The 27071-nt window shown below is 43.4% G+C and overlaps 1 protein-coding gene across 1 annotated transcript in view; it reads right to left on the bottom strand.

Annotated features, from left to right (window-relative positions):
* The window catches only part of DCC (DCC netrin 1 receptor), a 456614-nt gene extending 430125 nt beyond the window's left edge, over window positions 1–26489 (bottom strand). The window contains exon 1 of the mRNA XM_048503204.1: window positions 26456–26489. The gene's annotated coding sequence lies outside the window, so the exon portion shown is untranslated. The remainder of the gene's footprint in view (window positions 1–26455) is intronic.
* Between the last annotated feature and the right edge of the window lie 582 nt (window positions 26490–27071).

The following is a 27071-nucleotide window of genomic DNA, read 5'->3' as shown; positions in this document are numbered from 1 at the left end:
CTCTCTGGCTCTGCTCACGACCTGAATTTGATCCCGTCAGAAGTTGATCTCAGGTAATAATGCAATAATAATGATTTATTTTTAATGGTCAACAACCGGAACGGTATACAAAACGGGAACGACAATAAAACAGCCATTATCAAAGAAACCAGCATCGCGCAAAGCCAGAACTGTACGGCGTGTGCAACCTTACCCAAACTTAACTAAACCCTGTGCAGACTGGACAATCTCTTACATTTTAAAACCATGAAAAAATTGTAACATTTCCTCCACTTGGAGAAGTAATTGTAAAGGAACCTGTGATGTTTGCAAAATACATAAATAGAGTACCCTCCCTAAATTTCATCTGCCTCCCAGCTTTTCCTACCTTTATGTAGGAATATACAGAACTGAGCTGCAATGGCTGTAATTTGGTGGTCTCTCCCTAGTAGCAAATGGTCCAATTTACACTTGTTTACATGACTCCATATCATTCCTTCCAGACAATCTGGACAGCAGAGGGCCTACAGTTTCATTACAAAACTTTTGGGTTAAAAGGACATTCGAAAAACATGCATTCGATTGAGTCAATTTCCTGTAAAGGACCGGCGCAAAGCCTCTTCTCGCGTGGATTTTTATTGAATCTTCCCTCCAATACAGACGAAGGCAAGGAGTTACTTCTCCTCATGCTACCGACTTCCGGAGAATATTAATAAGCTGCTGGAGCTACCTTATATCTTAAGTTGTCCGGAGAGAAGTATCCAGATGAGAACTTTAAATCTGCTTGTTGCTCGAAATCGAACCTTCTCCATTTAACAAACACTCTTGCCCGCTCAAGCCCCAAATCTAAAATGGTTTTGGAGGAGATTCCCATATTTTTAAAGAGTGCATAAGGCAGTCATATGCCAGCTAGCTGGGAAACTGTCTTGGAGAGTTAATGGAAACAGTCTTTGAGGGTTGAGGTAGCCATCTACAGATTAAAATATGCAGATTTTGGCCTTGACCCTGAGCATCCTGGTTTTCAGTCTAATCCACACATTGGAAACACTTTCAGGCAGTTGTAATAGGGACCTAAGAAATTTAGATGGCACTCTTTCCAATGTTCCAATGAAAGAAATTGTGGGGGGGTGGGGACCCATATATTAGTTGTGGAATTGATTTAGCTTTAAATAATTTAAAGACTACTGGAACAAAAAAGTCTCCTCGGGATTTACATAGTTTCAGGATACTATTTGCAGACCTTTCCCTGGCAGCAGCTATCGCATTATGGTGGAGTGATTTGCCACCTGAGGCCTGTAATATTACCCCCAGGTATTTGAAACTGAGGACTTGTTCAATCTTATTTCCCTGCAATTGCCAGTCTCTTATCTTAGGTTGTTTCCCAAAAGCAAGGATCTTAGGGTTGTTGCTTTTTAAAAAACTGATTACTAATTGTTCTTGATTACAAAAGTAAGCCAGCGTGATTAAGGCTCCTCAGTCCTACTGGTGTTCTTAACAGGATTACGGCATCATCTGCGTAGAGCCAAACAGAGATATGTATTTGCCACTTTAGGGGGGTGAAATTTTGGGTTATTCAGGGAGTTTACTAAGTTATTCAAATAAAAAAATGAACAGCAATGGAGCAAGCAAGTATTTTTGTTTTACTCCCTTACATGTTTTAATGGAGTCTCACAAAAGGCCATTATGATTTTATCTGACTCTAACTATGGTGTTCTCATGCATAATTTGAATAAAGCACAGCAGTCTTGTTCTGGACACTGAATCAAAAGCTACTTTCAGGTCTATGAATGCTGCATACAGGGATGTCTCTCTCCCAGATGCATACTTCACTATGCCCCGTTCCACACATGCAGAATTATGCACCTTCTATCCACTTTCAATGCACTTTGAAGCTGTGCGGAATAGCAAAATACACTTGGAAACAATTGTGAAAGTGGACTGAAAGTGCATTATTCTGCATGTGCAGAAGGGACTTATGAGATGCTGAACTACTATGCAGTGATCCAGATTAGATCTCGCTGCTCTGAAACCCACCTGTTCTATTACCAAGATCACATCTCCATCCGACTAGTCTGTAAATTTCTCCAGGAGATGTTTTGAGCATACTTTACCTATAATGTTTAATAGACTGATCAGCCTGTAATTTGTTTAATAGACTGATCAACCTTTTGTTGTAGAATGGAACTACAATGGCCATGCCCCAATCTTCAGGGATTTGGCCAGTTTCGTCTATATAGATGAGGCCCACCACCCAATAACTGTTTGTAAAAGTTCTGGGTAAATTCCATTTTGACTGGGGGCTTTAGCATTTTTTAATTGGTTTATATACAGTTTCACCTCTCCAGGTGTGAAAGAAGACCATTTTGCCAGGTCTCCTAGATCAGGAGCAGATTGAGTTATCATGGTATAAATGGTAGCTGCTTCTTTTTTTCAAGTAAGAATTTTGATCATTGTTTGACATTTTTAGAAGACACCAAATTTTATGAAAAGTAAGATAAAAATGTATCATTTACAGGTTTCACAGATGGAATCAACTGACTGTTGTGGGTTTTCCGGACTGTGTGGCCACGGGCGGATGGTTTTTGCTATTAATGTTTTGCCTGCATCTATGGCTGGCATCAAGAGGCATGTCAAAGTAAAACGTGTTTCTCTCCGTGGTGTAGTGTGGACATAATATGTGGCAGGGTATGTGTTTTGTCTACCTCATGTGGAGTTCATTTACAATTGCATTTGAATTCACATTTGCAACTGTCTGAGTTGTATTCTTAGTATAAGCTTTGTGGATATGCATGTATCTCCAGACACACAGTGCATCTGAAGAAGGATGCATGCAAACAAAAGCTTATACCAAGAAGAAAATTTTGTTGATCTTGAAGGTGCCATTGGTTTTTTTTCAGTTAATAAATATAATGTATATACTACAGGGAACTCATATCTGTAGTATATGAGGGATGAGCAGATTTTTCCCATTCATGTTGCGGTAAACTCCAGGTTCATTCAATTTTTCTCTAGTTCCGGAATTTCTTGCCACTTGCTCTTCCTATCAGAATTCTGTCTGTTCAACCCTTCTTTTCAGCTACATCTCTTCCCCTTAATCTTTGTTAACCATTCACACATGAACTCTGATCAAACCCTGCAAAAATCAATACAGATACAACCGTATGGACCTTTATGCAGGCAAAACTCATCACAAGGCTGTTTGTTCCGCAGTGGGTTTCTTCCCCACTTTTTCATTTACACAGTATTCCCACTGAGTAACTATTTTGCCTGCCCTCTCCATGTGCTTTCTGATTGTTTCTGCAACTCACATTGGGGAAGGCTGCCTGCTGCTTTTTGTGGGGGGCATTTCAATGGTCTGTCACTCCTGTGATAGACCTACATAGTTTTTTTTAAGTAAAGAACCCCACTGCTCTTCCTGAAATTCCATAGAGAAGTGAGTGGAACTGCTGCTTTGTAGCCAGGGGGAGGCAGGGAGAAGCTGCGCATGTGCTGATTCCCTTCGCTTTCCCTGAGAAGGAAGATGGAAAGTCACACTTTAACTTGTTTTGGAAATCATGGAAACAGTCTGATCTGAAGCGTGGTGAGTTTTGAAGAGGGGGAAAACGTATGTAACCAAAAAATACCAAACCAAAGAGTATGTACGCTGAACACAAAGGAGACCACAAGTGTGTAAATGGCCCATGTCCAGAGGTGGGATCCAGCAGGTTCTCACAGGTTCCCGAGAGTAGGTTGCTAATTATTTGTTTGGGCCGAGAGGGGGTTACTAATTGGTGATTTTGCCACGTGATTTTTGCCTTAGTTACGCCCCTCCTCGCAGCAGTAGCGCGCAGAACTTGAAGTAGTCTAGCAGGAAGTGCACCAGCATGTGTGGCATCCTGCGCCTGCGTGCATTTGTTTCCCACCCAAGGACCAGCGCAGCGGCTGCGTCCTTGCCACAGCCCTGCCCAGGAATGCCCCGCCCCCGGAATGCCCAGCCACGCCCCCATCATGCCCCACCCAGCCCCATTGGCGCTACGCCACAGTTTGAATCCCACCACCATGGGAACCTGTTACTGAATTTTTTGGATCCCACCACTGCCTGTGTCTAGTTGTATAAAGTTCTTTTGGAAACAATGAACTCCTATGAAATAAGAAAACACCACACAAAGATAATCTTGATACAATAAAAATAAACAATCTTTTTAACAGTGATTATCAATGTGCACTTAGCTACGTGTCGGGGAAGGGGATGGTGGAAATTAAAATGAACTGTAAGAACAAAACTCTGTGAACATACATTATACAAAATCTGGAAGCAGACAGAACTATGGATATTTATAGATGCCTCAGATCAGGTGGTTTGGAATTCTAAAATGCAGGAATGCAACAGACATGGAGAGTCTAAGACAAAAGATTTGTTTCGACTCCCAGGCTCATTTATTTAGGGAAATTTAATACCCTGCATTCCTTATGACAAAGTCGGATTCCAAAGCAGATAACAAGAAACCCTATAATATAACTAAAACACATCATTAAATAGCCACAGCCTGTATCTATAAACTTCAAACTGTCCTATAAACTCTCGACAATAGTTCCATTTTATACCCTCGCCAGGGACCCCAAAGGTAGCCTCTGACCTCATTTCTCTCATAAAGTTATTCCAGAGCAGTGGAGAAGCAACAGAAAAATGCCTGAGCTGTAACAGATTTTATTCTTGAGAATGGGGGTACTGCTTTGGGAACCTATGATGAGGAAGAGAATTGCTGTCTGGATTTAGATCAGGGCCAATGGTCCCACAAGTATGTGGGTCCCAAGTCACAATGGGCCCTAAAGGTAAGCACTAGCATAATTGGACTCAGAAACAAGTAGGCAGCCAGTGAAGATGCTTCAAGGTTTGTATGTCATGGTTCTGTCAGACTGCCTCTAATAAAAAATGGACCATCACATTTGGCAACAGCTAAAGTTTCAAAATAGCCTTCAAGGGCAGCCCCATGTGCAGCGTATTACAGTAGGCTAGCTTTGAGGTCACCATTGCATGGATCAGCTTGCCCAGATAAAATGTCTGCACAAATGGGATCAAATTCTGAACTAAATACAGGCTGAAAACAACATATGCCTGGGGTAGAAAATGTTGACAGAGAGAATTTTTTCTCTCTTTCTCACAATACTAGAACCAGGGGGCATCCATTGAAAATGCTGGGGGGAAGAATCAGGACTAATAAAAGGAAACACTTCTTCACACAACGTGTGATTGATGTTTGGAATATGCTGCCACAGGAGGTGGTGATGGCCACTAACCTGGATAGCTTTAAAAGGGGCTTGGACAGATTTGTGGAGAAGTCGATTTATGGCTACTAATCTTGATCCTCTTTGATCTGAGATTGCAAATGCCTTAACATTCCAGGTGCTCAGGAGCAACAGCAGCAGAAGGCCATTGCTTTCACATCCTGCATGTGAGCTCCCAAAGGCACCTGGTGGGCCACTGCGAGTAGCAGAGTGCTGGACTAGATGGACTCTGGTCTGATCCAGCTGGCTTGTTCTTATGTTCTTAACATTTCCCTACTGTATTGACCTGCTTTTCAGGCTCCCAACATCCTCTAGTACTTCCTAGAATCTCAAGGGTGAACTGAACTGGTCCACCACCTTTGTAGAGACAGTGGGGCAATCTTCAGACCCAAACTCAAACCTCAGGATGATCCAACAATTTTGCTCCAACTTGGCAGTCTTGCCCCAAATCCAGGGGAAAATTTGGAGGAGGAGAATTTGAAAAGCATCCACAATGCCTCCAAGGTTGCTGATCACAGTTTGGACTGCCTCGTGAATTCAGAAAACATTTGAGTGTGTGCCTCTGACTTCTAATAGGGTAGCAGTGCCTGAAGGCTGGGCTGGTCCTTTCACAGAGGAAGACCCAGGGGACCAATAACTGCTGTAAACAAACATTTCTTTACTTCACATAAATTTTAGTTCTCAAAACCTGGCCAGTACCCTGGAGAAAGCGAGCTGTTGTAAAGGACGGAAAAAGAGTTAACTGATCTGAAGTCTCCCGTGCCATCTAACCACTTTTCCATTCCAGGGGAAGGCACCGTCAGGTGAGCCGCCTCCTGAATATAAATAGGAATAAAGTCTATTAAAATTACAAATCCGGCTACCCAGCGCTCTGCTCTAAACCCAGAAATGATAGGCTGCCACTGTAACCCAGACACCAATTACAAATGCACTTAACTGATACCTCAGAACCTGACAGGGGAAAGGGGTCGGATTGAAAAAGGCCGCTGCTCAGAGATTCGCCCCTCTCAGAACTCGGGAGGAATTGTATTCCACAAATTATCAGCAGATCACCCCAGCTAAATAATTAATGCTTAAATCAGGTGTGTGACATTATTTCCGAACAGAAGACGACTGAGGAGGACCGGGGGTTGGGGGGAGGGTGGCGGAGGGTGGCGGGAGAGGGGATATGAAACCTATTTTATCCTGTCACTCAAAGTGATATGGCATTTGCATCCCCCCTCCCCAACCTGAAAGAGATGCTCGTGAGTCCCAGGAGATTGAAAATGCTTAGAAAGAAAGAAAGAAAGAAAGAGAGAGAGAGAGAGAGAGAAATAAATAAATAAATAAATAAATTATGGAGTGAATCTTCTTTTCTTCCCTTCCCCCTCCCTTTAAAAGAAAGGAAGGAAGACAAACCTGTCAATAACTCTTAGAACTGCTAACCTCTAGCTAAGGACTGGAGATCTGTCAATATTACAACTCTGCTGTCCAGATGGAAGAGGTCAGTTTCCCTAGAGAAAATGGCTGCTTTGAAATGTTCCCCCTCTGGCATTATACCCTGCTGACATCTCTCCTCTCTCCAAAATCCCACTCCCCCCAGGCTCACCCCCCCACACAAAAAAACCCTCCAGGAACTTCCCAATGTGGAGCTGGCAAACCTAGTAGTTCTCTTAACTGGATGGTTATTCAGAAAAGACAAAGAAATGAGAAATAGATCTGTGGTTCTACGTGTGGATCCCCAGATATCGTTGACTGGTTTATACCACACTTTTTTTTTCTTGTGAAGTCTTTTTTGGGGTGAGAAGAGCAGCATTAAAATTCGGGAAACAGCCCCAAATCCACAGTGACTGGCGGAATGTCAAAAATCAGAAATGCACACAGACACACAATACTGTATTAACTCTGCCCCCACCAGTAACAAAAGGAATACATTGTCTAGTGTCACAACAGAAGAATGGTCTTTAGATCTTGTTAAGAGGCCGTCTGCTCCTCAACTCTAAACCGGGGCTTGCACTGCAAAAAATCAATTTGTGAGCTGATTACATAAATCCATATCCAGTTATTTAGTCCATATTTAACACTGTAATAAGGATAGTTAGGGGAAATAAATGGATTTCATTTCTCGATCGCAGAGGGTCAACGTTTCCCCTTCTTTTCCTTTTCTTTTTTTCCTTCCTTTTGTACTCTTTTAATCTTTGGTAACCAGGAAAGGGAGGGGGAATAATCTGCATTTAAAAGGGCCTAGAAGAAAAGAGATACTCACATCCAAAGAAAAGAGGAGAAAAAACTGACAGACCTTCTTTATGATGTCTTTAAACACTAATGAGATCAATATATTCAATCCTCGGGGTGCTATTGACAACATATTTGTGCTGCCTCCTTCTCATTCTTCTCATATTGCCTCCAAGTTAGAGCTTCCAATTTCCAGGTGGGGCCTAGAAATTTCCTGTACTTTTCCAGATCAGAATTACTACTGATCTCACAGAATTACAACTGATCTCCAGATCAGTAGTAATGGGAGCAGCAATGGCATAGTGGCTAACAGCAGGTGCACTCTGATCTGGAGGAACCGAGTTTGATTCCCTGCTCTGCCACTTGAGCTGTGGAGGTTTATCTGGGGGATTCAGAGTTTGTTGAGGTGAGAACAGGTTTAGTATATATATATCTCTTCACCTCAAGGGGAACTAAGGCTAAAGATTTCTTGATTGAGGAAATAGTTTCTGTATCTTGTGATATAGGAATTTAGGGATTTCAAGAAATCAGAGCATGCTTCAGGCTTGCCAACCAGAATTCTAACCACCCCTAAACATGTGGGCAAGAAACACATCAGTTGGCTGAACCATCTGGATTCAAATATCACAGCCAAGTGTGGCTGCCATCTTCCAAGTGGGATGTGGAGATCTCCTAGAATTACAGGTAATCTCCAGTCTACAGAAATCAGTTCTCATGAAGGACAAGGGTGGGATCTCCAGAGTGTGTACTCTATGGAATCATATCTTTGCTGAGTAATATCGCAACCCCGAAGCCTGTCCTTCCCTGGTTCTGATCTCAAATCCCAAGAATTTTCCACCAGATCATTGGCAACCCAACATTAAAAGACAGTTTTTGGTAGACTTCCTAAAACAGGATGTCCTCAATGATAGCTCCATATACGAGGAAACGAGGAGTATGCAGACATTAGAACACAGGGGTCAAACTAGCGGCCCTCCAGATGTTATGGAGTACAGTTCCCATCATCCTCTGCCAGCATGATGCTGCTAGGGGATGATGGGAACTGTAGTCCATAACATCTGGAGGGCTGTGAGTTTGACACCTATGCATTAGAATATCGAATGGGCTCTTATTGTCCAATTGACACTCTATTTTGTTTGTGACATCCACAGGCCAAACCTTTTCTTAATGTTCCTGCAATCTTTGTCCAGGAACACTAACATTGCCCCAAACCTTTCTCAAAGCACTGTCTTGGAGGTAATTCCAGACAGAATTCCCAGTTTCCCTAGGTCACTCTAGACTTCGCATACACTGCATCTTCGTGGGCATCAAAAGGTACATAAGAGCCACATCAGCAGTGGCGTAGGAGGTTAAGAGCTCATGTATCTAATCTGGAGGAACCGGGTTTGATTCCCAGCTCTGCCGCCTGAGCTGTGGAGGCTTATCTGGGGAATTCAGATTAGCCTATGCACTCCCACACACGCCAGCTGGGTGACCTTGGGCTAGTCACAGCTTCTCAGAGCTCTTATTTGGGGAATTCAGATTAACCTGTACACTCCCACACAAGCCAGCTGGGTGACCTTGGGCTAGTCACAGCTTCCCGGAGCTCTCTCAGCCCCACCTACCTCACAGGGTGTTCGTTGTGAGGGGGAAGGGGCAAGGAGATGGTAAGCCCCTGCAGGAGAGAAAGGGGGGATATAAATCCAAACTCTTCATCATCATCATCATCATCATCCAATGGTTATACTGTAGTGGGACTAAGCTGCTACAGATGGGGTATCTCAGAAGATGGGGTATCTCAGAGATGGGGTAAGAGTTAGATCTATTTTTCCCATAGCAGCTGTTCTTTCAACTCCTTTCAATTACAGCATCTAGAAGGAAAGTGTCCCCACAGTCCACAACTAAGGCAGACAAGTGTGCTCCCACTCAACATGAGATAAAAAAGCCCTGTGCCTCGTGGTCTTTCCTGATCCAACAGAGATTCTGATTAAGGAATATGATCCTCCCAAGCTGTGGTATCTTCCTCAACATCTTGAGAATGACAAACCGTGCACAAATACAGCCTTATGAAGCATATGGGAGCAGATTATAGCAGAATGAAAAGGCCACCTGCTCGCCACTCCAACTAATTGAAATTCTATCATTAACAAAACCAAATATTTCTCCTTAATTAATACCATTGTTGTTTAACAAGGGAGCTGTCGGAAAGCAGTCAGAATCCAGTTGCCACTGCACAACCATTTTTAGACTCACGGGTTAGCTCAGAAGTAAAGTCCAACTGAGTGCAATGTGGCTTACTCCCAGTGTAAGGGTTCCATGTGGCTGCTACAGCTTTCTCCTCAGTTTTATTGATTGACTGATTGATTGATTGATTGATTTTATTTGATTTCTAAACTGCCCTCCCCCTAGGGGCTCAGGGCGGTGAACAACAATGATAAAACAACTTAAAAACATAACGTAAAAACCGATTCGCAATAATAAAAATAAAAACCGGAACCATACCTCGTCAGATGGTGTCATCCTCCCCCCCTCCCCCCCTTTATGCCCACGGGAGGCCAGATGAAATGGCAGCGATGTATTCAACCAGGCTGGCCAAATGCCTGGCGGAACAGGTCCGTCTTACAGGCCCTGTGGAAACTCTGCAAGTCCCACAGGGCCCTGATCTCCCTTGGAAGCCTGTTCCACCAGGTAGGGGACAAGGCTGTAAAATCCCTGGCCCTTGTAGAGGCCAGCCTGTTAGCTTTAGGGCCAGGGATCACCAGAAGTTTTGGGCTCACAGCCCACGAGGTCAGCTCAAGCAGAGATGATCACGAAAGAGGATGAAGACTTCAGTTAGCCACAAGAATATCATCCCACAGGGTGGTCTTTCTGCACCCAAACAGGCCTGCCATCAGAGGCTAACCTTTCGTACAAAACTTTTTCAAACTACTCATCAAACTGGAACTATAGACATTTATTTTTTTAAAAAAAAAATCTAATGATGGAAGGTTTTGCTAAGTACCGATCTTTCTCATGTTTGGCAAAGCACAGAAAGATTTCATCCCATTTTTCCAATATTCCAGACTGTATTGGATAACACAGAAACATTTCCATAATTCACTCAGATGTGGCAACAAAAAGACACTTGTGTTCGCATCCACCCACCCACCCACACATGCACATTCACATACATACACACAAAGCCCTAGCTAGATTTGACACTTTCAGATTTGAGAGAGTCTAACACCATCTGTGTTTGCATCTGAAAGGCACTGATGGTGCCAGGTATGATTATTATCCTAGCGATGATGAATGTGCGGGTTGGGTAGAGGTTCCGGAATAAATGAGGACACAACAGTCACTTGCAAAAATAATGCTTACCCTGGCTTGTATGCTATTAGAAAGGGGACCTTGTTTGCATGTTGTCACAGTATTGTGGTGCTTTCCTGCATCGCCTGAATTTTCCATTTCTTTCCTGCAATCTTTCCGTGAGTGTCATATGGGTAGAAACTCCAGATCATCAAAATCCCACCCATGGCAGTGTCATTTCTTCTACCCAAGTCTTCTGCAGCAGCCATTTCCCAGTCTGTACCACAGTATTCCAGGTGAGGTCTGACCAATGCAGAATGCAATGGTACTATGACATCCCTTGATCTAGACCAGGGGTCTGAAACCCACGGCTCCGGAGCCGCATGCAGCTCTTTTAGCCTTATACTGCGGCTCCCGGTGTCCTGGAGGTCGGAGGGTAGCATGGGCATGTCCCTCCAGGAACGGTGAGTGGAGGGGCCAAACTGGAGGCGGCTCCGTGCGGAGCCACCTCTCTGGCTCAGTAGATCTTCGGGGCCATGGAAAACTTGTCCAAATGGCTCTTTGGGTGGTAAAGGTTGCTGACTCCTGATCTAGACGCTATCCTCCCATTGATGCAGCCCAGAATCGTATTGGCTTTCTTGACTGTTGCATCACACCACTGACTTATGTTCAGTTTGTGGTCCACTAAGACTCCCAGTTCCCTTTTATACATACAGTTGTCAAGACAGGTGTCACCCATACTATATCTGTGCATTGGGTTTTTTCTGCCTAAGTGTAGTATCTTACATTTATCTCTGTTGAAATTCATTCTGTTCGTTTCGGCCCAGCACTATAATCATTTTGCATTCTGACCCTGTCCTCTTGGGTATTAGCTACCCCTCCTAATTTGGTGTCATCTGCAAATTCGATTAGCATGCCCCCTATTCCATCTTCTAACTCAATAGCACTGGACAAACCCTGTGGCACTCAACTAGTCACTTCCCTCCGGAATGAAGATGAGCCATTGGTGAGCACCCTTTGGGTTCAGTCGGTCAACCAATTATAAATCCATCTAACAATCGCATTGTTTAGACCACATTTTACTAGTCTGCTTGCAAGAATTTCATGGGGGACCCAGTCAAATGTCTTACTGAAATCAAGGTATGCTCCATTCAAAGTCACTTTATATAAAAGAGAGATAAGATTAGTCTGGCATGAAAACCTATGCTGACTTTTAATGATTACGGCATTCCCTGCTAAGTGCTTACAGCCTGTCTGTTAATGATCTGCTCAAGAATCTTTCCTAAAAATGATGTCAGGCTGACTGGACAGTAATTGTTTGGGTCCTCTTTTTGCCCCCTTTTTTAATTTGGGGCCAACATTAGCTCTCCTCCAGTTTGTTGGGACTTCTCCTATTCCTCAGAAATTCTCAAAGATTATTGCAAATGGTTCCGAGATTAATTCTGCCAGTTCTTTTAGTACCCTGGGATGTAGTTCATCAGGCCCTGGAGATTTGAATTCATTTAAAAGAGCCTGATACTTCTGTACTACCACTTTATTCATTCTGTGCTGAGTTTCCCCTACCACATCTTCTGTTCCATTTCCCCCTGGTTGATCACTGTTTTCCTTTGGGGATAAGATTAAGGCAAAAAAGGTATTGAGTAGTTCAGTCTTTCCTCCACCCTGTTAGCATTTTTCTGTCTTATCCTTGCAGTGACCCTGTTCTCTAATATAATATGTTCAGCATGTCCAGAGCCAATATACTTGACATTTGAGGATGCTTGAATTTTGGAACACAGTTCTGAATCATTACTGAACACTGCATGGACATGACCATCTACAATAAGCCTAACAGCATGCACCACTTTCCAAGGGGAAATATAACCCTCGAAGAAGAATCCAAATGGGAATTGTGATTCATCAGATGTACTCCTGGTTTAACCACAGAAAAACTTGTGTGTTCAATAACTGGCATGGGGGCTAAAAATGTGCACTTTTCTTGAAAGGTGGATATAAATATTTTAAATGAGCATTCTTATGCTTTCTGAACAGGTAGTAGGTTTACGCGCAGTAAGGAATGTGCAGTTTATGTGTGGAAAAGCAGGATTCACGTTATCTCACCCTGAAGTAATCACAGAGCATCTTTACTAGGCCATCCAAAGACCACCACCCCCATATGTCCCAGCTCGACCTCTGCGTTCAGCAGAGGCCAATTTACTGGAGGTCCCTGGCCCCTCGATGACGCGGCTGGCCTCCACTCGGGCCAGGGCCTTTACGGCTCTGGCATCGGCCTGGTGGAACACTCTACCATCTACCATATGGGCCCTAAGGGACCTGGGAGAGTTCCACAGGGCCTGTAAGACCGAGTTGTTCCACCGGGCCTTTGGAGAGACCAGCTGCTGAGGGTGCCCCTCCCCTCTTTGCTCCATATGGGTCCCAAATGCCATCGGGACCCATTATTCTTTTTTGGGAGGGTTTTGTAAGGGTTTGTGGGCCGCTGTTTTAGGATATAACTGTTGTTTTAAATTGTATGTATGATTTTATCTGATATTTTATACTGTACACCGCCCTGAGCCCCTCGGGGATAGGGCGGTATATTAATAAATAAATAAATAAATAAATAAATAAATAAATAAATAAATAAATAAATAATAATAATAATAATAATAATAATAATAATAATAATAATAATAATAATAATAATAATAATAATAATAATAATAATAATAATAATAAGCATCTGGTTCCCAAAGGTGCGGCGGGGGAGGGGGGCAAGCTGCAGAAAAAAAGACCCTAAACACAAGAGAAACCAAGATTTGAGTCAAACCGCACTTTAAAGTCCAGCATATACATTTTTGAAAGTCAAAACCCTCTTCATCCCTTCTCTGACAAAGAGATTATTGACAGTTTGTATATATGTCTGTGCCACCAGATTGCAACAAACATGGTGACCCCAGCAAGGGGCTTTCATGGCAAGCAAGAAGCCGAGGTGGTTTGTCATTTTTCATTGCCTTTCTCCCTGGTAGTCTTCTCAGTACTGCCTCTCTTCAGCTTCCAAGATCCGACAAGGGCCGTTTCCACACAAAAAGTTTAAAATGTTTGCCACAAGTTTTGAAAATAATTGTTTTTGTGGGTTTTGTCCGCATAGCTCATAAAAATGTTTCTTTCTTTAAAAAACCCACACATTTGTGGCTTCGATGCTGTAAAGACTCGATATCCAAAGTCTTGCCGATTCTGAGGTCGAATCTACACAGCATCGACTCCACAACACACAAAATTGAAGATTCTGGAAATGTTGTAAGTCTCCTCAAGGTGCCACTGGACTTTGGAGCTATAACTTCAATTGAAATTATGATCCTGAGAAAACAATACAACACTTGTGTGACCATCATTCATCTCTGCTGCATGTTCCTCAAGCCTGCAATGTATCAAAGGAAGATATAAAACAATTCCATCAACCATGTTTACGTACATAGTGCTTTGAGGAATTGTAATACTCAAAAGCAAAAGAGGCAGATGGATAACTGTCTGAGCCAGGTAGGATTAACCAGGAACCGTTTGAACTTTTCACACTTATCTGACATTAGAATGCCTATTAAAGCTTAGCAAAAAACATGACACAGCAAATTCTAGGGATGCTTTCCCCCCCACAAGAGCTCCTAATCACTCTGTAAAGTGCTGCGAGACTCTAAGGGAAGACATAAAAATTGCTGAGCATGTGCCAAATAAGTAAGCAAAGAAACATCTCAATGAGAAGATGAGTTTTTTGAGGAAAACTTCCCAGGAAATGAAGTTTACAAGTCATAAGAGTCTAACTGTAAGACTGTTGTTCATTTCAGACAGAGGTGGGATCCAACCAGATCTCACCAGTTACTAATTTTTTCTGAGTGTCGAGGAGGGGTTACTAAAGCAACCTCCCTGCCCAATAGGGACTGGAGGTGTGTGTGTGTGTGTGTGGCGGCGCCACTGTTTGAATCCCACCACCATCGGAACCTGTTATTAAAATTTTTGGATCCCACCACTGATTTCAGACCTGTTCTCTTCTGGAAATGGAAATTCGACCAAAGGAAACACCCTACCAAAACCCAAACAGGCTTGACTGCACCATGGATTCAAATGGCTAGTATGCAGTACAAGCATATTGCTGTCCACAACCAGCCAAACTGCATGCTAAGTTCTCCTTCGAGATCACAAACATTGCTTTAAGGAGCGTCATTCAGATCTGAGTCTGTCGCGACTCCAGTCTTGTCCAGTGAATGAATCGGTACTTTGAAAGCCGAATTCTTATTTATTGATTACAAGCTTAGAAAAGTTTATGGCGTCCTGTTGTCAGAACTGAATACAATAGAACCGGCAAAGCAATATATCCCCCCACAGTGGTAACGTCATTCCCACACACACCCTACTCCACCTTCGTACAGAAAGACACACTCACGGATATCCTTCGGACAGTGAGAAACAGGCTCTTAAAACCTACCCCGCTCCCAGATGAAGAAACTATTAACAAGTAAGACAAGAGACAGGCTGGTACAAGTTGAAAACAGAGCAAACACCAATGCTGCCCTTTAAGAGTTGTCTCGAAAGAAATATGGCAGGATCCTGTTTTACATATTATAGGGCCATATTATAGAGGCCCCTTCTGCACATGCAGAATAATGCACTTTCAATCCACTTTCAATCCACTTTGCAGCTGGATTTTACTGTGTGGAATAGCAAAATCCACTTTCAAACAATTGTGAAAGCGGATTGAAAGTGCATTATTCTGCAGGTGTGGAAGGGGCCAAAGTCATGCTCATGCATCGCATGCATGGATGGCATAAGGGTGTGCAACAGGTATTGAACTTAATGGATTTAGGTGCATTGAATGCCACTTTGCCCTGATCTGGATAGCCCCAGGCTAGACTGACCTCATTAGAATTTGGATGGGCAATTGCCAAAGACTACCAGAATCATGACACAAAGGCAGACAATGGCAAACCACTTCCCTGTGTGGCAGTGGCCAGAACTGGTTCAGCAACAAGATGGAAAGCAGATCCCAGATCTAACGAAATGGACGAACAAAGTAACAGAATATTCGTCCATGGCAAAGCAGACAGTGTTGGTACATATCAGCCCATCCACCGAGTCTGGAAGAAGACAGGAGAAGGGTTTTTTTGGACTACATAAATCAAAGAATTGGGTGATGAGAGGAAATAAGGGTCATGTGTATAAGGACAAAATGTTCAATTGGGATTTTAGATCTTACATTGCATTTAGACTTGAAAAATCTTAATTGGCATTTAAGATATTGTAAGGTCAGACAATAATAGATGTAAGCAAGCTGCAAATATTACATAAATTGTAACAACACGTATTAATTCTGTAGATATTTTAAAAAGTGAGCTGAAACTTGATGACCAAAAAATACCACCCTGGATTCTCTGGGCGTTTCTACTAATACTTCTGTTTAATAAAGGCTGTTAATTGAGACATTTAATTGTCTGAAACTGGTAAATCTGGGACTTAGCAGCCCATTACATTTGAACAGGCACTTTGGAGCTGCAAATTCCAGGCATCAATTCAATTTTAAAAGAAACGTGAAAAAACACAAAAAATACCCCCTCCCCCCAAAAAAGCCTGAATACCTTGCATTCGGATTTGTTCATATTCGGGCAGGATATATTAGGCAGATTTTGGCCCGAATATGTCTGAATTTGCCCAGATTTGGCCCGAATCTGGTATTTGTTGCACCCGAATCTCCAAGCCTAGTTTAGTTTAATTTATTGAGTTTTCCCTTAGGGGCTCAGGTGGCTTCCAACACAGAAAGCAATAAAATCATATGTTGAAATAATTGAAAATATATTGGCGGGAGGGTGCAGTGGTGGGAGAATAGATATTAAAGAATGTACTGTAACTAAACAGAAAGATAGATATATACTAGGGTTGGAGATTCGGACAGTCCAAATCCGAATTTTTACCGAATCTGCACGGATTCGGACGGATTCGGACGAGCAGGGGCCGAATCTGAGCTGTCCGAATCCTAACAGATCCGAATCCATGGGATTCGGATTACCAGCCGAATTGCGTTTTTATTTTTTGGTGTTTTTTCACATTTCGGCCTGCAGGGGAGACATTTTTAAACATATCAGCACCAAATTTTCAGGGTATCATCAGGAGACTGTCCTGATGATACCCTCCAAGTTTGGTGCATTGTGGTTTAGGCGGGCCAAAGTTATGGACCCCCAAAAGTGGTGTCCCTATCCCCCATTCTTTCCAATGGGAACTAAGGAGATGAGGGCTACACTTTTGAGGGTCCATAACTTAACTTAATCAAACTTCACGCAAACTTGGAGGGTATCATCAGGACAGTCTCCTGATGATTACTAATATTGATACACCATTACATCTACAAATGCACCCCTGCAGGCACCCCAGAAATTTGCACCAAGATTCTTTGTTCTGCAGTGACTTAGCTGCATTGCTTGTCAATAGGGGAATTTCTGAGGGGCTGTGGAGTGCACATTTTTCATGGTAAACCCACAAAACTTTCAGGGTATCTTCAGGAGAGTCTCTGGATGACACCATCCAGGTTTGGGGAACTTTGCTTCAGGGGGCAGTGGGAGATGGGCCCTACCTTTTTTGGGTCCCATTGAATTAAACCCCCTGAAGCAAAATTCCCCAAACCTGGACGGTGTCATGAAGAGACTCTCCTGAAGACACTACTGAACTATTGGGCTCCTTCCCTCAGGGAAATGTGCACCTCACAGGCCCCTCTACCAGAAATTCCCCATTGACATTGCAATACAGCAAAGATCACTGCAGTACTAATCTTCGGAACAGAAACTATGAGGGAATACCTGCAGGTACTGATTTTGAGAATGTATTAACAAATTATCAGGGGTATCATCGGGGTGACTGTCCTATGATGTTTGCCCACCAAAGTTTGGTGCAGTTTGGTTCCAGGTATGGACCCTCAAAGGGGTGCAACTATCCCCCATTGTTTCCAATGGGAGCTGATAGAGGGATGGGGGCTACACCTTTGAGGAGTCCATAACTTTGGCTCCCCCTGAACCAAACTGCACCAAACTTTGGGGTATCATCAGGACAGTCTCCTGATGTTACCCTGAAAGTTTGGTGTCACTAGCTTTAAAAATGCTGGTTTGCGTGTTTCACCGCTCACTCACTCCAGCAGGCTTCATGTGTGCAGGAGGCGGTGAAACATGAAAACCGGAATTTTTTAAAACTGAGTGGCACCAAATTTCAGGGGGTATCATCAGGAGACTGTCCTGATTATTTTAAGTTGGTGCAGTTTGGGTCAGGGGGGCCAAAGTTATGGACCCTCAAGGGCCTCTATCCCCCATTTGTTTCCAATGACAGCTAAGGAGATGGTGGGTACCATTTTGAGGGTCCATAACTTTGGCCCCCCTAAACCAAACTGCACCAAGCATGGGGGTGTCATCAGGACAGTCTCTGATATTTTCAACCCTGAACCATTTTAGTGCTGATATGTCTAAAAATGTTGCCCCTGCGAGAGCACCCCAAGAATTTGCCCAAGGTTCTTTTCTGCAGTGACTTCTGCATTGCTGTCAATGTGGAATTTCACAATGGTTGGAGGAGGGGCTGTGGGAGTTGCACATTTATCAAGGTACAGTCACAAAATGTTCAGGGTATCTTCAGGAGAGTCTTTGGATGACACCATCCAGGTTTGAGGAACTTTGCTTATGTGGGCAGTGGGAGATGGACCCTACCCATAACATTGAACCCCTTGAAGCAACGGTCACCAAACCTGGATGTAGTGATCATGAAGAGACTTCTCCTGAAGACTACCCTTGAAAGCTTCTGGTGGGTTTACCATGAGAAATGTGCCCTCCACAACTCCCTCCCACTAGAAATTTCCTATTGGCTACAATAATGGAACCAGCCAGCCACTACAGAGCATAAGTATCTGGGGAAATTTCTTTGGAGGTGACTTTGTGAGGGAGATGCAGTTTTAGAGCTACTGTCACCAAAAAATTTTGGGGTATCATAAATGTACTTGGGTTCCCTATGATACTCCCCAAGTTTGGTGAGAAGATTTGGTTCAGGGAGGTCCAACGTTATGGACCTTCAAAAAGTGTAGCCCCCATCTCCTGTTAGCTTTCCATTTGGAAACAATGGGGGATGGGGCACCCTTTGAGGGTCAATAACTTTGCCCCCCCTGAACCAAACTGCACCAAACTTGGGGAGAATCATCAGGACAGTCTCCAGATGATATCTCGAAATTTTGGTGCCGCTAGCTTTAAAATTGCGTCCCCTGCAGGCCAAAACGTGTAAAAACACCCAAAATTCAAAAAAATAATAAAACGGACCCGAATTTTTCGGATTTACCCGAATTTTCGGGTATATCCGAATTGGCTACGATTCGGATTCGGGCATACAAATAATTTTATGCCCCAAAATACCCAAATCCGAATTTTACCAATTTTTTTTAGTATTGACCAACCCTAAAACTACACAACTCCCCACCAAATGGAGGGAGATGCCTATTTTTTTCTTGCTACTTAAAAGCGTCTATGTTATCATTTTACTTATATGTATTAAAACTTCAATAAATACATTATTTTAAAAATAATAAAAATTGAAAATATAGATGGCGACTAAACAATGTATCCTTAACCATTAAAATGCCAAAGACTTTACATCTCAGTCAATGAAACAGAAACCACAATACAAAGGAGGAAAGAGAGGGGGGCTTTTTGATGGTAGAGGAACCATAGATGCCTCTGTTGGAATGCTCTGTTTTACTGGCCCTGCAGAATTGCATTAGATCAATTGCATTAGATCAAGCAGGTCCCATTTGACAGAGTGTTCCATCAAGCTGGGGCCAAGGACAAGAACACCCTGACTCTGTGAGTACTTAGCCAGAAATCCTTTGGGCCAGAGATCTCCAGTAGTTTGTTACTTGTCAATGCAACATCCTTCGGGGGACATATGGAGAGAGACGGTCTGGCAGGTACAATGGCCCCAGACCATTTAGGGCCTTGAAAGTAAATAACAAATAACAGTAAATTTCACCTATTACACCTCTCTCTCTCTCACTCTGTCTCTCTTTTATATTTACCAACACATAAAGCAAATGTATAGATCAAACTATATTAAAAAACACATGTCGCCTTGCACCAAAATTGATCAAAATCTGGTAACTAGTACCCCAGATTCAGAACCTAAATCCCCTTAATTTTCTTACGAGCAGCCAACTTGTCAGGGATGCTTTGAGCAGGAGGTTGGACTAGAGGGCCTGTCCAGCTCCCTCCAATATGATCCTGTGATCAGAGGTGGAGTCCAGCCAGTTCTCACCACTTCTAGAGAAGTTACTAATTTTTTCTGAGTGTCGAGAAGGGGTTACTAAAGCAACCTCCCTGACCAATAGGGACTTGAGGTGCGTGTGTGCAGCGGCACCACTGTTTGAATTCCACCACCATCGGAACCTTTTATTAAAATTTTTGGATCCCACCACTGCCTGTGATTCTAGGAAAGGTGACTTCTGTGGCATTTTCTGCCCAGTCCAAATATCCTGGGATGGGGAGGTGAAATATCCCAGTCTGCACATGATTTTCGCACGGCTTCTGGTCCTAAATTGGGCCTGCCCCATGAGATTTCTCTTATCCCAGGGTTTTAAAAAATTGCTAAACTGGCGGCTCTTTTCAAATATCCTGCGCTGATCCTGCTGCCATGCAAATATCATGGGAGAAGGATTGGTTTATTTTTCCTGCCTCGCCACCTGCTTTCCCTGCCCCTGCACTCGTCTACAGTCTCGCCATCGCTGCCCCCTCCTTCACTGCCACCACCCCCATTTGCCCCATTCTGCAAACTGCGAGCTAGGCATCGTCTCACTGGAGGGGCAGGACAGCACCTTCCTCCTCTCTCTCCTGCACTCAATGAGTGGTGGCAGCAGGATTGGGGAAAGCCAAGCAAAAGGAAGAAGTCGAGGTGGAGGGCCAGGTGGCGGTGGCAGCGAAGGGAGCACCCAGCATGGAACACACACACACACACACACACACACACACACACACACACACACACACACACACACCCATTTGCGTTGTACATATAAAGAAACTGGGAGGCTCGTGCAAAATTTACTTCAACTTGTATGGTCACGGTTTTACCCCAGGGGAAGTCCCTACCTTCCCCAGCAAATGAAAGGAAGTAACCGAGCAAGAAAGAACAAGCGTTTTGGAAAAGACTGATTTTACTGGAAGAAAATGAACAAACATATTTTAGGCTGGCTATTTTTTTTCCAGAGTATTGCAATTATTTCCCCAAAGAGCTTATCTGAAAGAAAGACTGTGGGGAAAAAAAGTTGCAAAAGGAAAATACTCTTGAAAAAGAACAGCAAGCTGAAAGTTCAAAAGAAACAATTTACACAGAATAAAACTCGTCTCCTGAGAGCTTTCTTCTGGCTTCAGATACCGGTGGTGAGTCTTTCTGCCTTTCATATGCTTACTCGATGTTGCTTCCTTAGCCCCATTATACAAAACTGAGCCCTTTGGGGATAGGGTGGTATACTAAATTTAATTAATTAATAACAGCAACAGCAACAGCAGCAGCAGCAGCAGCAGCAGCAGAAGCAGCAGCAACAACAACAACAACAACAACAACAACAACAACAACAACAATAATAATAATAATAATAATAACAATAATAATAACAATAATAATAATAACAATAATAAAGGTGGGCTCTCCTTCTCTGGAGGTTTTTAAACCCAAGCTAGATGGTTATCTGACAGCAATGCTGGCTCTGTGAACTTATGCAGATCATGAGAGGGAAGGACAGAAGGGTTGAGTCTGTGCTGACAGGATGAAAGCAGATTCCTTTGAAATGTGGTGTTGGAAGAAAGCCATGGACCACCCAAAACAACAACAAAGTGGATTCTAGATCAAACCAAACCTGAACTGCCACTAGAACCAAACTGTCATACTTTGGACACATGATGATAACACAAGAATCCCTGGGAAAGACAACAATGCAAGGTGCTCCAATCCTTCAATCATCCTCGTTACCCTTCTCTGCACTTTTTCTATCTCTTCGATATCCTTTTTATACTATACCATTCCTCATCCTCTGTAGTACCAATAGGCCAGTTCAGTTGTCTCAAGCATGATCCTGGGTTATACAGTCTCTTGTCCGGTCATATGTGATTATTTAGTTCATGGATTGGGCACAAGCAATCCCAGTCTACGACAAGTGAGCGTTGCACAGGTACAAAACTGCGCACTCCTATGTACAGGAAAAACTTCAGCGGGGAACCCTGATATCAGGAAATCACCTTTCATGTAATTGAGGGCATTCAAGCAAGGTAAGGTCACCTGGCAATCATGTTTCCGCTGACTTCTCAGCATGACTAGAAGAGGTCATTGTAAGAAGCAATTCCCTACCCCCAAGAAGATTATCAGGCAAATGCTACAAAGGCAAAATGAAAAGTACCCTAGAGGGAACCTCATGTTCTTCCCGAGGACTTAAAAGTGGCTGTTGCAGCAGGGCCCCACGAAGACCAAAGTTTAATCTAGATAAACATTTGGCTGATCTGCATTTTTTTTAAACCAGTTGGTTACAAATTCAGCACAGGATAGAGGATGTTAAACTAAAGGGAGCCATTAAAAATATGCAGAAGTAATCATTCATGGTTAGCATCATCACTGTTATTATTATGGGTGCTTAGATGGACTCAGAAGGGCATAACAAACTGGCTGTGCATGCTAAAATGTGGGTAATCAAACCTTATATTATGGCACATAAAGAAATTATGGTAGGAAGTCAAGAAACCAACCTCCCTCTATATACTCCCCTCCCGTACAGCTCTGTGTGCTTTTTGGTGTTCAGTTAGAACATAAGAACTTAAGAACAAGCCAGCTGGATCGGACCAGAGTCCATCTAGTCCAGCTCTCTGCTACTCGCAGTGGCCCACCAGGTGCCTTTGGGAGCTCACATGCAGGATGTGAAAGCAATGGCCTTCTGTGGCTGTTGCTCCCGAGCACCTGGTCTGCTAAGGCATTTGCAATCTCAGATCAAAGAGGATCAAGATTGGTAGCCATAAATCGACTTCTCCTCCATAAAGCTGTCCAAGCCCCTTTTAAAGCTATCCAGGTTAGTGGCCATCACCACCTCCTGTGGCAGCATGTTCCAAACACCAATCACACGTTGCGTGAAGAAGTGTTTCCTTTTATTAGTCCTAATTCTTCCCCCCAGCATTTTCAATGAATGCCCCCTGGTTCTAGTATTGTGAGAAAGAGAGAAAAATTTCTCTCTGTCAACATTTCCTACCCCATGCATAATTTTATAGACTTCAATCCTATCCCCCCTCAGACGTCTCCTCTCCAAACTAAAGAGTCCCAAATGCTGTAGCCTCTCCTCATAAGGAAGGTGCTCCAGTCCCTCAGTCATCCAGTTACTGTGCCATTTAGTTTTGTAAAGTGCTGTCAAGTCACAGCCAACTTATAGCGATCCCAGCAAGGGTCTTTCAAGGCAGGTGAGAAGCAGAGGTGGTTTGCCATTGCCTTCCTCTGCAGAGTCTTCCTTGGTGGTCCCCCATCCCACTACCAACCCTGCTTAGATTCTGAGATCTGGCGAGATCGGGTTAAACGGCTGGCTGGCAGGAGGCCCAAACCCTGGGCTGGGCACCTGAGAGATGTATCAACACTGTGTAGCAAACCAACACCATTGGTGCTATTTTCCATAGGTGATAATGATGATGATTTGGTTTATAAACTGCTCTCCCCCACTGAGATATGCCTCTAAAAGCACTTCGGTGGCCCCTTCCTCACCTGCAGAATAATACACTTTCAATCCTCTTTCAGAGCACTTTGAGGCTGGATTTGATTGGGCGGGATAGCAAAATCCACTTGCAAACAATTGTGAGAGCGGATTGAAAGTGAATTATTCTGCATGTGTGGAAGGGGCCCATGTTGTGCAAAATGTAGCTTACACAGCGTACAGATGTTGTGATGGAGGCTAGTTTAAAAGTCTTTAAAAAGGATTTACAGAAAGCCGGTCCATCCATTGTGGTTCCCTAACACTACTAAATCGAACCTTTCACCGAATGGAATGGAATCAAGACATGGGGCCATTCCGCAAATGCAGAATGATGCACTTCCAATCCACTTTCCCAACTGTTTGCAAGTGGAATCTTGATTTTTCTGCACAGTCAAATCCAGCTGTCCGAAGATGTCCAACACATGAAAATTTCCATAGCCATTGGGCTTTTAGCAAACCACAGAATAAATCTAACTTGCTCAAGGTGGCCCTCAAATCCATCTCCTGACAGACCTCTCATTTCCATAGAAACTCCATCACTTGGCCACTTAATGCATTTTAAAAGGTCACCAGAACCTGCCACCCGAAAATGCACATTCCAAAGAGCTGTTTTATTACCATCAATATTTAACATCTGACAGCCTGAACTCTCGTCATTTGTACACACACCACCAGCAGGTTGGGCTCAGTCCACCGGGAACCTCTCCCACGCAAGCCATATTGAAATGAAGGCAGATTTTGCCCACATTTTGGAAGTATTTGCAGTCATGCTGATAGCCTCTCAGTATGGTGCAGCCCCATACAGCCTTGGAGTTGTGCAACACAATCCTTTTTTTGCAAGACATGGTTTCCTTAACTTGCCGTTTGTAAATCAGTTACTGAAAGTAATGCCTGGAGCGATTAATGATTGATAATTTTCTCTCATGTCCAGAGCCTGAGCATATATCCTCAAGCTAAGGTTCTAGCAAGCGAGGAAAAGTTGTTATGAAATAGTGTTGACAATTATCCCCGTGCTTATGCATCAGATGGTAAAACAAAGGCTTATTCTAGATGTGCCTTGGCTGGAATTCACCCCTCAGTACGCTGAAACTGATCAAGCTAAAGAACAAAAGCGTGCTTCCTTGAAACTTTATCTGAAAAGCAAAGGCAGAACATGCAGAGACAAATCAAATTGCTGTTTGCTAGTTTCTTGGGAGACACACTTTCTTGTCTTTTTAAATGTCAGGTTTGGAGCTCCATGTGTGTGTTTGTCACTGTCCATCAACTCAAGTATTATAAAAGGTTGACAAAAGAGCCATGTTTATTCACACAGACCCTATGGCTGTTTCTGCACAATCAAAATATCCTGGGTTGAGAAAGAGAAATGTCCCATTCTGCACTGTTCCCAGTCCTAAAGCGGTTTTGCTCTGAACCAAACTTCACCAAACTTGGGTGGTATCATCAGGACAGTCTCCAGATGATACCCTGAAATTCCAGTGTTGCTATCATTAAACGTGTGCTCCCTGCAGGCCGAAATGTAAAAAAAACCACAAAAATGCCCCCCAAAGCCCGAATACTTTGCATTCGGCTTAGTTCATATTCGGGCAGGACACACTCGGCCGTTTTTTGCTCAAATATGCCTGAATTCACCCAGATTCTGGCCGAATCTGGTATTTGTTTTACCCGAATCTCCAAGCCTAGCTGCGACTGGACTACGCTTTCCACCACCACAACCAAGACATTTTAATGGACTCTCATAATTGCTCTCCTTTCATTATCTATGTAACAATGACGGGTGGATGGAGAAATATTTGGTGGATTATTTGGTGGGTCAAGTCTACGAACACAATATGAATGCAATAAGTCTGTGAATACAACAGTTATGTTTAAATAAAAATGAAAAAACTCTCCAACAGTATTTCCTTGTGTGCTATACGTAGGACGAACCTATAGCATTACTGAGGTCCATCTCTGACTAGAACTTGGAGGAGGAGGAGGAGGAGGAGGAGGAGTTTGGATTGTAAGGAGACTCAAAGTGGCTTACAAACTCCTTTCTCTTCCTCTCACCACACCTTGTGAGGTAGGTGGGGCTGAAAGAGTCCTGAGAGAACTGTGACTAGCCCAAGGTAACCCAGCAGGAATGTAGGAGTGCCAAAAACATCTGGTTCACCAGACAAGCCTCTGCCACTCAGGTGGAGGAGTGGGGGAATCAAACCCGGTTCTCCAGTTTAGAATTCATCTTCTCTTAACCACTACACTACGTGGCTCTCAATAATACTTATTAAACTTAAATAAACTTAATAAACTTAATAAACTTAAAATGAACTTAAATTATCTGATGCAGAGAAACTAACATGACACACTGGGTTTCTTAAGTGCATGCCTATACGTGAATCAGGCCTGACTAAAGTAATCCAAAACAAGCCATGAGACGGGTACTTCAAGTAGAGTTTTTGACATCACTTCATTGACTTCACTTTCCTATTTGCCCTTTTTTTGGCTAAGGATGGCAGACTGGAGTCAAGACTGCCACCTAGCCTCACATTTTGGGTAATGCATGACCCAATATTAGCAGGTTAATAACCTCATCTGACAAATGCATCTACTGTATTATTTAAAACCATCCGGCAGGAAGGCTCATCTCCTAACTTATTCACCCTCCCCAGGAATACGAAGCAGCAAGTTTCTTAGCCAATAGGATTAGTGGGTCAGCATCCCAGGAGTGGACTGAAACAGAAAAGGTACAGCCATCTCAAAACTCTTTTTCATAAGTAGTTCTGCTCTCAGACCACCTTCCAGTGTTGAAATTACAGGATTCTTCCTCCAACACACACAAACACACACTTCTACTTTCTAGACATTGAAATGACAGGACCTCCAACCTATTACCTTAAGCCTGCATTCTAACATAATAATATGCATTCTAACATAAAAATAAATACAGAAATAAAAACCTTGGTACCATAAGTTCACTGATGTTCACTGTTTATTTAGTACCTATGAAGGCCAAACGCCTCAGATAAATGGCCCAGGCTAGATCAATCTCATCCAATGTGGGAAGCTAAGCAGACTGCTTGCAAGAGAGGCATGCCCTCTCTTTTAAGCAGTCCTTTCCATTTGCTCCTCCTGCCCTCTCTTTGAGCATAATCCTTGCAAAAGGGCAGGCTGGCCACCACTCAGAAGACTACTGGAAGTTCATTAGGCTCCCATAAATATCCATCCGACAGCAAACGCTGGCTTTAATACCTCATTGTCTGTGTCTCTGCAAGAAACTGACTGACACAGTTGCTAGGGGTAACTCCCCGTCTGCAGCCCACGGACAGGCTCAAACGGAACAGCTGTGGGAGTGTCGCGCTCGCACCGTGAGAGAAAGATACGGTGCCCTTTATTGACGAAATTCTGAACTGAGAAGGGCGACGTTTCTGCCCCCACTGTGGTCAAGCCCAACGCTTAATTTGTATTTATATCTGGCTCCCCTGCCATCTGTGCAGCCACCGTTCTCAGCACCTCTGAGGAATCACGGCAACATTGTTTGAAGATCTGATTAAATAGCCAGGGAAAAGCCATCCATCATTTATAAGCGAGGTGGGGTGATGGGGGGGGGGCGAGGGAG

This window comes from Sphaerodactylus townsendi, linkage group LG07 (genome assembly GCF_021028975.2).
Source record: "Sphaerodactylus townsendi isolate TG3544 linkage group LG07, MPM_Stown_v2.3, whole genome shotgun sequence".
Classification (NCBI taxonomy): Eukaryota; Metazoa; Chordata; class Lepidosauria; order Squamata; family Sphaerodactylidae; genus Sphaerodactylus; species Sphaerodactylus townsendi.
This window is presented reverse-complemented; position numbering and strand designations above follow the sequence as displayed.